Raw genomic sequence first — 14434 nt, 5'->3', positions numbered from 1 at the left:
CAACCTCCTAGGCCAGAGTACCCACTGGGCAGGATTCTACTTGTTTGTTTTTTACCTTTGAATTCAATAAACCATCCTGTCTCTAAGGGCCACAGTTGGGAAATGGGATTTCGTAGAGGACGGGGGAGTAAAATGTAATTGACTAAGACCTCTAATCTTCCCAAGCAGTATGATGGGGGACATAGTGAACCCACATTTAAAGGGACTTTAGAACCCTCCACTCCGAGTCTCTAAAAGCACACAGCAGGGAGAACAGAACCACTGTGGATCAGTCCTTGGAGAGCCATTGGGTCTGTGGTATGACATCCGTATCTGCCCCGCCCTGGACCCATGGGGTGCAAATCCACCCCAGCCACACTGCTCTGGGTGTGGCCAAGAAGATTGCGTTCCCTCTCCCTGGGGTTCCTGGTCCCATGCACTGTGGGCAGCCGGCCAGAATCCCCTGCTCTTTCCAGCCCCGGGCGCGTCTGTGGAGAGGAAATGTGGTTCATAGCCTGCATCCCAGAGCTGCCATACCAGACAGAGTACCAGAAAACAGAGACTTGAAAGACAGAAACAAATTGTTTTGTAGTTCTGGGTGGCAGAAGTTTAAAACTAAGGAGCCCTTAGAACCCTCTCCCCACAAAACTGGAGGGAAACCATCCTCACAACTCTCCAGCACCTGGTCACCTGCCAGTCACCTGGGGCATTCCTCGGCCTTCACAGGAGCTCCCTTGTGTGTCTCCTCTGTGGGCACCTGCCCCCGTGTCCAATCGCTCTTTGCAAGTCAGGAAACCTGTCAGCTGGAATTAGAGCCCACAGCGATGGCCCCGTTTTTAACTCGATCACCCGTCTCCCAGAACTGCCATGTTCCACACTGCCAGTGGGGACTTCAACATGACATTTCTAAGCTGAACATAGCCATTCAACCCGTAATCACCACTTCATTCATGCTGTTCCCACTAAAAGGCCAAGCGCTCTGCTGCAGGCGCTAGAGGCCAGAGGTGTGGGAGTGCAGTTTCAGCGAAGAGCAAGGTTTGTATGACGATAGGGAGACCCCAAGCCCATCAAGAGAGAGTCACGCTCTGGGATTCACCTGTAGAAAAGACTCCAGGAGGAGTAGGCTGACTTCACCCACATCACGAGATTTAAGGCTGGTGAATCGCATTGGTCTTTCTTGAAGTGAAAGCTGGAAAGGGTTACCAAAAACCATAGACCCTGGGATAGAGAAAGAGGCCAGTGAACAAAGCACTTGTCGCACAAGTGGATCCAAATGCCCAGAACCCACAGAGAGCCAGACGCCGCAGGCTTGGGCGCTGTAATCTCAGCACTCATGAGGCAATGTGAAAAGAAGAGGCAAGTGATAGCCAGAAACTTGTGGGCTAGCCTGGCATGCATTGAAGTGACAACTAGAGACCCTGTCTCAAATGATGTAGAAGGTGAGGACCCCTAAAGTACCTGTACCCTGGCAAACACACACACACAAAAGATACCAAACAACAGAAGTCTTAATGAGCAGTAATGCAGAAGGGATTGTTAGCTCCAAGATGTGTAAGGTCAGAAGCATAATGGTGAGCCTAAGGAGGGACAGCCAAGATTGGCTTTCTAGAACTGGGGTCACCTTTGAGGGCTAGGGAAGGTTACCTCTGTGGGCAGCATCTGCTCAGGAGAGGTTAGAACAAAAAGTGCTTTGACTTGAAATAATTCTCTAAACCACTGTTTTAGTTAGGGTTTTACTGCTGTGAACAGACACCATGACCAAGGCAACTCTTATAAGGACAACATTTAATTGTTGCTGTCTTACAGGTTCAGAGGTTCAGTCCATTATCATCAAGGTGGAAACATGGCAGCATTCCGGCAGGCATGGTGCAGGAGGGGCTGAGAGTGCTACATCTTCATCTGAACGTTGATAGTGGAAGAACCACTTCCAGTCAGAAGAACCACACCCACATCGACACACCTACTCCAACAGGGCCACACTCTCTAATAGTGCCACTCCCTTGGCCAAGCATATGAAAACCATCACATTCCACTCCCTGGCCCTCATAGACTTGTTCAAACATATGAGTCTATGGGGGCCGTACCTAAACATAGCATAATGCAAAATATATTTAGTTTAACTTCCAAAGCCCCCATAGTCTATGGCAGTATCAATAATATTAAAAGTTAAGTCTCTTCCGAGACTCGTCCAATCACATAACTGTAATCTCCAAAGCAAGACAGGAAACCAGCTGGGCACACTCCAAATTCTGCATCTCCATGTCTGACTTCAAAGTGGTCTTCAGATTTCCAACTCCTTTTTCATCTTTGTTAACTGCAACAAACTGTTGACTGTGCTGGTTCCACTCCCTGTTAGCAGCTTTCCTCAGCAGGTAGCCCGTGGCTCTGGGATCTTAAACATTTGGGGTCTTCAAGGCAATTTCAATGTTACAGCTTCCAGTGTTGCTGCTGTTCTTGGTGATCATCCTATGGTACTAGCATATCTTATACACTAGGGTCTTATCTGCAACTGAGTTTCACCAACAGCCTCTCATAGGCTCTCTTCACTGTGCCAGGCCTCAGGTCCTTTGCATGATCCCTTCAGTCCTGGGGCATCAACTGCAACTGAGGCTGCGCCTTCACCAATAGCCTTCCATGGCCTCTCACAGTGCCAAGGCTCAGCATGACCCCTTCATGCCTTCAAAACCAGTACCACCTGGGTGACTCTTCCACATTACCAAGTCCAGCTGCAGCCCGAGGTACAACCATGGTTATCTCTGGAACACAGCTTCTTCGTGCTCCCAGAAAAACACTTCCAAGAATATATTTCCTCAGTGATGCTGGTCTCTTCTTAATCACTGCTGATTTCTTAGCTCCAGCTGACCAGCACCAAATTGCCCCAGTAGTCCCTCCTATTTTTCACTCTAAAGCCAGAGTCATGTGGCCGAAGCTGCTGTGTTATGCTGCTTTCTGGGGCTGGAACATACCTCCAACCCCAATCAATTACCAGATTCCTGTTTTCCGATTCCTGTTCTACCTAAGTTTCCTAGATCTTGCTCTGTAGACTGACAGTGAACTCAGAGATCTTTAGGCCTATCTCCTAAACAGTGGAATTAAAGGTGTGATTCACTAAGCCTGGATTTAAGTTCTTCACTTAGAGCCTGCTCTGTGGCCTTGAACTCAGACTGCTTGACTTTATCGCCTGGGTTTAAAGGTGTGTGCCATCAAACCTGAATCTGGGACTTGTTTTGTTCCAGGCTGACCTTGAACTCAGAGATCTCCCTGTCTTAGTCTCCAGGGATTCATAGCCACTATGCCTCAAGATCTCCAAGACAAGATCCAGGTCGGACACTTGTATCTCCAGCCTCAAGGTCAGGATCACAGGTGAGCCTTCCAGTTCTGGATGGTATTCATTCCAGATATAGTCAGTTTGACAACTAGGAATAGTCATTACAACCAACCACTCACAGCTCCCTCAGCAGAACTCATAGGGAGTCTAGCCAACTCCGGCATAGCGACAAGCATGGCTCTGGCAGGCCTTGCCTTTCTCCTCCATTCCCTCTGCCTTGCTAAAAACTATTGCATTGCATCCCTAACACTAGTCACTAAGGTGGCTACTTTCTTCTTTGGCCACTTTCTCCAGATGAGATTGACTACCAAGGGCCAACCATCACAGTCCATCAAACAAAAACCACCTTTGGCTCACCTAATTACCATTCCCAATTAAAATTAAATACCCCATCCTGACACTGGGTTTCCCCTTGTAGCTTTATAAACCATTTTTCCTGTGGGCCACAACAGCCCTCTCTGTTCAGAGGCAGTCCTATCCAGGACTCTGCCACCTTTCCATTGTTCCCTTCCCTGCCCCCTCATCTTCTATCTTCTGTTGTTGTCTCTTATTCCCTGCCCTCTGTCCATCTGGGGCAAATAAATCTCTTTTGTGCTGAGAACTTGGTCTTGGAGGTCTTGAGCTTTTCTTAACAGAACTCACAGGCTGACTGACAGTGGGGCTCATGTAGGATACTGACTGGACAAGCTGCTCTGACTTGAAGGAGATTGGTAGGGAGGCAGGCTTTCCAGTGAAATAGCATGGGCTTCCTGGTCTGGAAGTCTGCTGCACAGTGCACATTCAAGGCTCGGCCTGCTCTCCGGGCAGGTTGGAGGGATGAACTTGGAACCAAACAGAGACTCACAAACATTCTGAATGGACAGAGCAGTCTCCCACGCACATGCCTGGCCCAAGCTAAAGGGTAAAGTTCTAACTAGCAGAGAGGCCTAAACTCAGTTGTTCACCAATAAGCAACTTGTGCAAACTAAATCAGTTCTTAGGTAAGAGGCCAAAAATTCCAAGGAGGAAAAATAATCTCAGCAGGGATGTTAGAAACTGCACTTAGTAGGGAAAATGGACTTGAAAGAATTAGTTCATCCAAAACACTAAAAGCAAACTAATGACCAAATAAATAGTAACAATATTAAGCTTTAAGGGGAAGAGGGAACTCAGTATCTACAGTTCCTATAATTTATTATTTAAATTGTTCAGTACTTAGCAAAAATCCTGAGAAATTCAAAGAAAAACTCATAATCCATTCCTAGAGAGGTGAAGGGAAGTAGGTCATAGAACCATCTCTGAGGGTGGGCTAGATGTTGGACTTAGCAAGCCAGGACCTCAAAGCAGATGGCTTAAGTGCGTAATGAAATAAAGGAAGCTATAGAAACAATGAGTGTTTAGATAGCAACTTCCACTACTGAAGGAGGGCGAGATTAAGAATTATGCTGTGCTTTTCAAGTTAAAACATAAAATTGTTGAAGGGAGAAACCCACCATCTTGGTGCTAGATTTGAATGGATTAAGAATAAGCACTCAGCGAGATGGAGCCAAAAAAGATGGGGCCTTTATTCACACAGCAGCCGTGGCCATATCGGCACAAGATTAAGCCAGCCGTGACCTCAGCAGAGATGGGGTTGATGACTTCTGGGTCTCATTCCTTACTGAGGGAAAGTATTTTCTGTGGTAGTGGTTACTGGTATGTTTCTCTTGTTATAGTGGATGACCACCGTGCCTGTGCACAAAAGGGCAACGTTAACTGAACTTAGCAGGCTGTCAAACTTCTCTTTGCAAAGCAAATCTTACTTGGTGCAGAGCTCAACTCTAAACAGTTGTGCTTAGCAGCCATAATGGCTTCTGCTATTCGCCCCTGTGTTGATGGGCTCCCTTGTGGCTTTATGATGGGCTCCCTTGTGGCTTTATGTCTATCTATGGTCAAATGTCCAGACTGGAAGTGAGAGAGTGTTGGCTGATGATGGAGATTCTGATAAGTATACCGATAAACTCACTAAGCTAGCTAGTGACAACTGGGTCACTACCCCTAATGCATTCCAATCGTGTGACATCCAGGAGCAACCAAGAAAAGGTAACATCTGCTATCTTTAAACAGAGTATCTAATTTATAATCTGTTATTATTCAATTGAGACTTTCTCCTCCCTCTCCCTCCTCCCCTTTTTCCTCTTCTTTCACTGTCTCTCTGCTTCTGTGTGCCTCTGTCAATCTGTCAGTCTGTCTTCTGTCTGTTTCTGTCTGTGTGCATATGTGTGCATGCATGCATGCATGTGTGTGTGTGTGTGTGTGTGTGTGTTCATATGCACATGTGGCAGTTGGGGCAACCTTATGTCATTCTTATGTCATTCTTCGGGTATCTTATCCTTTGGGTTCTCTCCTTGGCCTAAAACTTCACCAAATGGGTGATGAAAGCTCACCAGGCTCCATTCATCTCCCCCACCCCCATCTCACCATGACTGGAACTGCAGGCATGATCCACCATGCTTTGCTTCTGTGGGCGTTTGGGACATTAAACTCAGCTAATTGGGTCTGGGCAGCAAACTCTCCAACCACATGTTTTCACTCAGCAAAGGTCTCCTCAAGCCAGGGCTATAGGCACACCCAGTGGGGGCATTCTGGACAGGGAAGAACAATCGCACGGTTCCCGGGCTTCTGTGAAAAGTATGGTTCAGCTTTTATTTCTCCCTAGGATGCGCGTGCTGTGTAGCTTCTGTGCGGGGAATTTTGGAGGAAGGGTGAACGGATATTTTTTTTTTTCCCAGAGTGTAAACATATTATAATCACAAAGCCTAAGATTCCACAATTCCCTAAGGGTCATTCACACAATTGCAGGGGTTGGGAGGGTGTTGGGTTGCTAATAATTCAGAATTGACTGCTTGACCTAACTTGTAAAGATGTTTGTAGACCAATGAGCCCTCTGGGGTAGGAACAATGCCTTGTGACTAACAAGAAGATGGCATCAAACCCCATCCTTACCGAAAACAGTGATAAGCCCAAAAGTGTAGGTGAGCCGGCCAGCAGGGCTGATTCGGAAAGCCATCTTGCTTGTGACTCATCTGCTGGTCCTTCTCTGCGTGATGGGGAAGTGGCTGGTGGGGACAGATAAGAGTAGAGGGTGAAACCCTAACAGCACAGACGTGACAATGCCACGTGTTTGTTAGCTGCTGACCTTGACTAAAGGGTGACCAGGGATCAAGGGGCATTGTTGTCTGGTTATTAGGTAATGCCATTTAACCTCTTTATAAATGCACACACACACACACACACACACACACACACACACATATATTAGACAGTTTCGATAGTAGGTTTTTACTCTTCCAAATTATCGTTAGCATTACTCATCTCTCTCCACATTCCCTCATCTACCCTGACCTACCATCCTCCTCCCATGAAACTCACTTCCTGTACCATCAACCCCATTTAGCCTTTTACACTACTTCCTTATGTCTCCCTCTTAAAATCCCGCCCCTTAGTAATTTCCTGACCTCCATGTCTATTCCCAGTGGAACACAGACATCTGAAGATTCCAGGCTAACACCCTCAAGTGAAAGAATGTATACGCCCATCGTCTTTCTGCATTACCTCACTCAGAAGGATGGTTTCCAGCTCCTTACGTTTACCTTGAATTTTGTGCTTCTTATCATCAAGTAATAGCCTAGTGTATAAAGTATAACACTTTGGTTATCTATTCTTCAGTTGATAGACATATAATCAGGAATGAGTATACTTCTTTTTTAAAATAATTTTATTAGTTTATTATATATCAGTACACTGTATCTGTCTTCAGACACACCAGAAGAGGGCATCAGATCTCATTACAGATGGTTATAAGCCACCATGTGGGTGCCGGGATTTGAACTCAGGACCTCTGGAAGAGCATTCAGTGCTCTTAACCTCTGAGCCAACTCTCTAGCCCGAATATACCCATAAATTCTTTTTGCACTAGATGGTGATGAACATGGAAAGCCACAACATATAGAGATGTAGAAACAGGAAACAGCATGATCAGCCTGAAACACACACACACACACACACACACACACACACACACACACACCTCAACTCACTTTCCAGGAGCCACAGGGAAGTTGTACATACAAATTTGAGGTGGTATGCATAACACCTCTGCAGGCTCAGGCCACACAAAATCCCAGCATGAAGAGTGGGGGTAGGAATGAAGTCCTACCCCTAGCTAAGGAGCTTTTGGCAATTGGTTGGTTCTAGGAAAAGGAGAGTCGGTCTTCTTTGTGGATGTGCCCCGAAGGGTAGACTGCCCTTCAGTGATGGCTGCACATCCAGGAGCATGTGAGCGGCACAAGCTGCATTGATTGTTTTTGTGTGTGAAGAGGACATAACGTTGGCCTGGAGGTGGGCAGAGCTGGAAGCAGGGAGAGCGTGGGTGAATGCTCAACTGCGCTGTGAGACAGTCTCGGAGAACTAAAGGGAAGTGGAGAAAAGGAAGAGAAAACAGATCTCTTAGGCAGGAACTTAACTGTTTCTTCTTCCTTCTCCTCCTTCCCTCCTTTTGTGTGTAAATATGTGTGTATGTGTGCGTATACATACATATGTATATATGTGTACATAAATATATATGCGTGTGTATACATATGTACACATGCATGTACAGGTGCATGTGTCTACATATATGCTTTTGGATGCCAAGGAAGACATCAAGTGTCCTGATTTACTACTTTAACTTAATGTCTTTTGACTCTCTCTGTCTCTTTCTGTCTGTCTCTCTCTCTCCCTCTCTCTCTCTCATTCTCTCATTCTCTCTCTCTCATTCTCTCTCTCTCCCTCTCTCTCTCTCTCTCTCTCACTCTCTCTCTCATTTTCTCTCTCTCTCCCTCTCTCTCTCTCTCTCTCCCTCTCTCTCTCATTCTCTCTCTCTCTCTCTCTCTCTCTCTCTCTCTCTCCCCCCCCCTCTCTCCCTCTCTCCCTCTCTCTGGACCTAGAGCTGTTCCAGTGGTCACGCACAAGCAAGCCCTAGTAATCCTACCGTTCCCACCCTGCAAGACTCTTAGGTTACAGATGTTGTGAGCCACAGACTTGAACTCAGGTCCTTGTAATTATGCCATGAGCAGTCTTATCCTCTGAGCCATCTGCTCAGCTCCTTAGGTAGAGCATTAAGATAATTCCCTGCGACCTTGAAGAGGTCATTATTTTTATTTGTTTATTATGTGTGTACCTGCATGAGTTTATGTGCACCACATATGTACATGTGTCTGGAGAGGACAGAAGAGGGTGTCACATCCCCTGGTACTGGAATTGCATGTGATTATTAGCTGCATGACACAGGTGCTGAGAACAAAATCTAGGTCCTCAGAAGGAACAGTAAGTGCTCTCAACTGCTGAGTCAGCGCTGCCATCTCAGTGCTACACTGTTGGATAACAACAGTTCCTTTTCGAGGACGAACGAGTCAGAAGCACACACTGTCACTCAAGCATTCAACATGAGAGGCCCCAGCTACTCTGGCAGGGCTTAAAAAAGAAATGAGCTCATGAGGCCTGACTGACGGGAGTGTGACTGTCGTTACTCACACTTAACACAGTTGTGTGCAGTCTCCCGAGAGACCGTAGAGGCAAAGTATTTCATGATCCCACGGGGATTTGCTGGATGGATGATTATATGATATCATATGATATTATATGATATTGGACAATGCCTTTCTTACATGACAGCAAAATAATCTGAAAAATAATTTTAAAAGGTATGTCATTTGCAGCACAACAGTAATAAGATGTTTCAGAAACTTAGGGATAATGTGACTAATGATGCTCAAGACACACACACACACACACACACACACACACACCAGAAAAAGAAAAACATACCACATACACTCACTACAAATTAAGCACACAAACACAACACACACATTCACACACATGTACACACAAACACACACACACACCCCAGAAGATAAGCACACAACACATGCACATCACATACAAACGTACACCAGAAGATGAGGACACACATACATGCTACACACACACACACACACACACACACACACACACAAACAACAACAACAACCAACAACAACAAAGAAAAACATGATGGCACCTGCTTAGAACCCCAGATTTTGACAAGTAGATGCATGGGTCACTATCTCAGTCAAACAGCTTGAGGCCTTTTTGGACTGTGTGACACTCTGTCTCAAAAAAGAAAACAACAATCAGGCAAGAGTCAAAGAATTAAGAGAAGCTGAAATTAGAGGAAAGCAAGTCCACGAACAGAAAGCCAGTATTATTACATCAGTTCCCCTAAATGATTCATAGATTGTGAAGGTTTGAAAACATTCTGCACTGATTAGTTTTTGATAACTTGCCAGAAACCAGAGTCATCTGGGAAAAAGCAATTCTGCCATTGAGGAACCAAGTTCATACTGCTCATGGATAGGCAAGTCTGTGGGGGATTTTCTCCATTGATGATTGATCAGAGAGGACTCAGTTCACTGTGGGTGGTCGTGGGCAGGTGTCCTGAGTATAAGAAAGCAAACTGAGAAAACCACGGGTGGAAAGCCAAGAAGCAGCATCCTTCCATGACCTCTGCTTTAGTTCCTGCTTCCAGGTTCCTGTTATGAGTGTCTGCCCTAAGTTACATCAGGGATGGAGTGGGACCCAAAAGTTGTAAAATGAAATAAACGTCATAAACTTTTTACTAAGACAGTTTTGGTCAGTGTTTTACCACATCACCAGGGAAGCGAAGTAAGGTAGAAATTGGTATCAGGAGTGGGGTTGTCCCAAGTGGTTTTATGGTTTGGAAAGTCTTGTGGGAAGAAAGTTGAAATTTTTGGAGTTTGGGGGAGAAAGTCATTGCATACACAGAGCTTAGTGAGCTGTTATGGGTACATGAAAGCTAATGCTGAGGACAATGATAGAAGATGCCAGGTTTGTGGAGTTTAATAGGGAAGCAAAGCTTTATTAGGGCCACCTATGTAATAGTTTGGACTAAAAATATGTGGAATTTAGATTTTCGCTTTACTCTGAGGCTGAAGAAGTGAGAGACCAGCATCATGAGGTAGACTCTTCAGGAAAGTATTTCCTCAGGGTCATCACACAAAAACCCACAATTAGGAGAATTCACATTTCTTAAAGAGATTAGAACTCTTGAATATTTGGTTTTTAAGACTATGAAACCTTTAAAGTTATACGGTGTTTTATTATGATATTATCACAAGATCCTGGGGATAAACAATAAAAGGAAGATTGTGGTTTAATAGTGATGTGGTTTTGTGTCAACTTGGCAAGGTATCAAGTGTGCTGGTTATTTTTTTGACAACTTGATAGAAACTGAGAAGAGAGAACCTTAACTGTGAAAACGCCTCCATCGGATTGGCCAGTGGGCAAGTCTTTGGGGGCATTTCCTTGATTAACAGTTGATTAATGTGGAGGATATGGTCTACTGTGGATGGTACTGTTCTTGGACAGGTGGTCCTAAGTTGTGTAAGAAAGCAAACTGAGCAAGTCATGGGGAGCGAGGCAGTAATCCCCGTTCCCTTGTGATCTGTTTCCCTTCCTCTAGGTTCCTGACATGAACTCCTTCCCAGACTTCCCCCAGTGATTGACTGCGGCATGTCACTGTACACCAACACATTCTTTCTTAGGGGATTTGGTTAATAGAGAGCAAATAATGCACAGCAGTGGAAAGCAATCTAAGATGCATTTCTATAGGGTTTTTTTGTTTAGGATTTTATATGTGTATGCACAAATGTCCACAGAATGACGAAGAGGCTCTGGTGGAGGTGGCGCCATATAGAGAATATGAGTCAACTCACAGTGCGGAAAATGGAGACATCCAGGTGCACAGGGATCAGGTTACTAAGGGGTCAGAACTGAGCATAGAGGCACGTGGAGAAGGTGCTCCTGTGGCGTGTGCACTGCAGTGTGGGGAGGAAGGGTAGAGTCCAGGAATGACGTTTGAGCCTCGCTCAGTTCCAAGTGGGATGGAAGCTGCCACACCTCCAGAAAAGATGAGCAAAACCCTATCTTCCTAATCTTGAGCAACAATGGAAATGTCCTCGTACAGAATGACTATGAATAAAATGGACCTCATTAAACTTAAGAATTCCATTTTGTTCAGCAATCATTATAATACATTTGAGTCAACCTTAAAAAAAGATTTTTGTTGTTAAGTGTGTGTGTGTGTGTATGTGTGTGTGTGTGTGTGTGTGTGTGTGTGCCAGAGAAGGCCAGAATGGGATGCTGGATGATGTGGTTACAGGCATTGTGAGTTGCCCAGTGAGTTCTGTGAGCCCAAACTCTGGTCCTCTGCAAGACCAGCAGACACCCTCTATCCCAAGTTAATGTCTGTCCCACTTCTCACATAAAAGAGAGAGCAGGTGGCATTTGTCCCTCTGTGTGCTGATTACTGCATGTGGCACGATGCCCTCTGGTTCCTTCTGTGGCACTTTGCAGTCTGTCTTGAATAGCACCAATAATCCCTCTCTGCTCTAAGCCATAGATAGGGTAAGAGAAGGCATTAGCCCCTCCCCAGTATTTGGAGGTTTGTTTTTAATGGTCCTGAGAGGGTGTGGCTTCTTGCTCTGGAGTGGCCATGGCTGCTGCAGACAATCTGTGGACATGACCTCTTTGTTTTCTCTATTTGATAGATGTGAGGGTTTTTCCAGAAAGGCAGGATAGGGTGGTGCTGTGGCTGAGGGAACCTTGCCTTGGACCAGACTGGTCCATGCGTGAGTCCAAACCTGGCTCTGTTGGTGTGAGCGACTTGAATATCATCTCCAAGGCTGAAAACTTAGGGACTTTCCATGTACAGAGTTCAGGTTAAATCCCATTCCCCTACAAACAAGTGCAGAAGCATCTCACAGGGGCTGGGGTTTGGAGGATTGTCTTAAAGTGCAGCTGGAATGAGACAGTAATTAGCTGGGCATGGAGAGAGGGTAGAAAGAGTGGGATAAGAAAGAGAGCCACTTACTCAGATGGAGAGAAGAGAAGCAGGGGAGGCAAAGAGGTGGATCCAGGTGTACCTCCACTTCCGCCTAGCTGGACCACTTTCAAGAGACACCCAGCTTCCCCATCTGCAAAAACAGTCCTAGCTGGATTACTTGCCAAGAGACTCAGCTTTCCCATCTGTAAAACGGGCACATTTCCCAAAACCTACTTAGAAATCTCACACTTACAGTATCAAGCAGAGATATTACCTGAGCTGTTACCAAAAAATTGAGCAATTTGAGATAAAAACACGGCCCAGAAGAAACGAGGACACAGTGGATGGTCTCGTCCTCCTCGAGTCCCATATGTCTTGTGACAATGCAACCAAGCAGAAAAGGTGTCTCGACAGCATGAAGCCATTCAGGAGGGTGGTGACGTGGTCTGGTTTCTAGGTGGACTATGACAAACTGTTCACAAGAATCTCACCCTCAGGAGTCCTGCAGGGCAAGATAATAGACTTGTAACTTGTAACTCAGGGACTTGTAACCACTGTGGACATTTGATGGGGTTGTCTGGATCAACATAGGCTGGTTCCTAAGTTTTGCGTGTTGGGCTGGGACAAAGGGGGGAGCAAGGTGGGGACTGTCAGTGAGCCTCGGAGATCAGTGTAAGCACATGCATACACGTGTATGCACAAGCAAGCGTGTGCACATGTGTTGGCAGAGAAGCTTGGAGCTGCAAATGCCAACACAACATAAGCAATAGGAAAAGGAGGGCAGCCCTACCAGCATGATGTGTCTACTGGCACCTGAAAATCAGAGTGGCGGTTACTTGAGGGAGACCCTCATGACACTGGTCCCTCTTGTGAGTGTCTTCAAGATGGCACGTGAGGAAGACTTAGCAACCATGAACAACTGTCAGTATGGAGTGGAGTGTGCCCGGTGGCATAGCTGCCCCAATGTGTGTGTTCCTGTGCGTAGCTCCATGGAACTCTTCGGTTCACCCAGCTAGTAGGCATGTGTGGAATGGCTTTTCGGTGTGTGGTCAAGACCTACCTGGAGTGACTACTACACATTCGTTCACATTTTCCCAGGAGGGCCATGCATCGTCACATGGTCAAAGCTGTACAAAATGAATAATGTGTTCCCGAAGCGCGAACTGGAAAGAATCCCAGAGATGGCCCTACCCTCTCAGCCTCGGGTTTAGCCTTTAGTTAAATGTCTTCTCCACATCTGTTGGTCACTTTCTTCCTTCCAAATCATTGTTCATTGGGATGCTCATACGTATTCAGTCATTTGAGGCAGTGTCTCTTATAGCCCAGGCTAACCTTGAACTTACAGAGGCTGAGCTTGCACTCCTAAGCCTCCTGCTATACCTTTTGAGTGCTGGGATTACAGGCCGGTAAGCCCCACTGGGTTCTCTTGTCGAGCCACAGGAACTGCAACTTTCCCAAGCCACCATCTGCCCATTTCCTTCTTTCCCTCCCTGCCGCTGGCTGTTAAACTCAAACCTTTGCTTCTGAGCGCTGCTGTGTGGGACCCAGGACTCCAGCACCACTGACTGAGGTCAGCTGACTGCCTGCTGCCTCTGCAGGGGGAAGTGGGAAGAGACCTGGAGGCAGACTGTTTCACCCTGAGGCAGTGACTGAAGATAATTTACAACTTTTCTAACCCTGCAGGACAGGCTCCACACCCCTCCTTACCTCTCCTCATGTAAACTTCCCCCATCCCCCCTTATAGTTGTTTAGCTTTATGCTTAATTGGTTTCTTTAAGATTTGCTTAATTTTTTTATTTATTTTTTTATTATGGGGGAGTGTGGTTGACATTTTTATCTCAAGCCGGGGTTTCTACCCTGCCTTTGACCATTTAGTTCCCAGATAAAAGGCACACACAGCATTTACATTTACAGTAAGCCTTAATGAGCACTGAAGCTGTGCAGATATCCACCCTCTGTGCTATTAAAATCTATTTCCTATTGATAAACCCTGAGATGATGTTTCATCTGGGCTGATCTTAACTCCAACTGGCCAGCCCTCATGACCATGTTTTCATGACTCCTAGCCCATGCTTCCTCGTGGTCCTACACCACCCCCCCCCCAGGCCCATGAACCCCCAAACCCATTTATGTGTCTTCTGCCCTGCTGTTGGCTGTCAGCCTCTTTATTTGCCAATCAGAAATAACTTAGGGGCACAGCCACGCAGGATTTTTCTCTTCTCTGGGGCAACCAGATCTTGAGG

Source organism: Micromys minutus (assembly GCF_963924665.1).
Source record: "Micromys minutus genome assembly, chromosome: 27".
Classification (NCBI taxonomy): Eukaryota; Metazoa; Chordata; class Mammalia; order Rodentia; family Muridae; genus Micromys; species Micromys minutus.
This window is presented reverse-complemented; position numbering follows the sequence as displayed.